Source organism: Limulus polyphemus, unplaced genomic scaffold, assembly GCF_000517525.1.
Source record: "Limulus polyphemus unplaced genomic scaffold, Limulus_polyphemus-2.1.2 Scaffold2818, whole genome shotgun sequence".
NCBI classification, from domain to species: Eukaryota; Metazoa; Arthropoda; class Merostomata; order Xiphosura; family Limulidae; genus Limulus; species Limulus polyphemus.
In genome coordinates this window covers 3,151-4,701 of record NW_013668428.1, presented here as the reverse complement: position 1 = coordinate 4,701, position 1,551 = coordinate 3,151, and the positions used below count along the sequence as shown (strand labels likewise).

At 30.8% G+C, this 1,551-nt stretch overlaps 1 protein-coding gene across 1 annotated transcript in view; it reads left to right on the top strand.

Moving 5' to 3' along the window:
- LOC111087898 overlaps positions 1–1,551 on the top strand; it is a 12,099-nt gene that overhangs the window by 7,686 nt on the left and 2,862 nt on the right. The gene's annotated exons all lie outside the window — the stretch shown is intronic.

Here is a 1,551-nt window from a genome sequence, read left to right as displayed (position 1 = left end):
ATATTTTCAGTAAGTTGTGTCACGAGATAGTAATTGTTATTACTTATTATTAACAAATTCATAAACTGTAGTTTTGTACATATTGTATTTTATAATTCATTTTATTTATAGAAACATTAATCCTGATGTTTATAATGAATTTTTCTTTGCTAGTAGAAAGTTCTAGCAACGGAGATATCCATAAACTACATCTAAACTATACAATTAGTTTCATAAGTAGTCAAAGGACTTCATGGAAACAACTACAAATACCCAACATCTGCAACCGTAGAAGAACGAACAGAACTATTTACAGATATTAAACAGACAATATCCAAAGTTGAAATACATCGAAAGCTACAGCGAGAGGCTTACAACCGTTAGTATCTTTCGGACACAATTAAATGTAGTTAATTTACTAATGCTGTTATTAAGAACATCTTAATTATCTAATGTATTAAACTGACTTATTCTAAAATTTATTCCAAGAACAATGGACTGTCTAAACTTATTTATGTTACTTCATTTTTTTTATATTAAAGAAAATCTGTTTAATGGTAGAACAATTTTACTTGTCTAAATTGAAGAAAAGTTAATTATTTCGATATCAGAAAATGCTCATCGTTCTATGTCGTTGTAGAAAAAAATGACGTCAGAAAGCTTGAAGAGTGCCTTCCCCCCCCCCAGCTCCAAAGAAATGAAATTCTTTTGACGTGTCCACATTTCATCCTTCGACTTGAGTTATTTGTGTCATCTGCCCAACCTAGATGGTCTTCAAACTCAAGTACTCGCTATATGGTGAACCAGAGCAGGAAATTAAAAACCAATCTTTAGACTTGAACATAAACAATTTGTCGTAGTATCTGTACTTAACTGTGAGGGATTCATGATTTCAGTATAACGACGGCCTTAAAAATAAGGATACGAAAATTGGAAATTTATAAGCAGTGATTTAATATCACATTCTTTGTCTAAAGCGGAAGGGAGTGTGAGATAGCACATTCTTTTATTTTGTTATGGATTTCTTTACAGTTCGTTTATTCATTTAGTTGAGCTCTAGATTTTTATTTACACTTAAACGCTAACTCACCTTCTAGCTAATCTCATTAATCTTTAATTTGTATGAATTATGAGACTGACATCGGTTTCCCCCTATCAGTGACGTACAGATATTAATATTGGTAAAGAGTATGTACAAGATTTGTTATTTAATTATTACAGAGTAACTGGTCTTAGAACTAACTTCGTTGAGCTGAACTAGAACCGAAAGATAGTCGAATTTATAAGAAAGTGGTTTCTCCTTATACTGTATCTCTGGTTAAACCGTGTAGTATGTCAGTATAACGTTACAAGTAAGGACTTAATTTTAAACTGAATAATGTAATCACTTCTTCCAAAGGGGAAAGTGTGAAATAGAAAATCCAATTTTATTTCGTTTTGGATTTGTTTACAGTTATTTCTCATTCTATCATCATTTAGTTAATCTGTAAATTTTTAACTTGCATTTTAGTTATTCACATCAATTTAAAATTTTAGTTAGGAGACCGACACCAGTTTCTCATAGCAGTGACT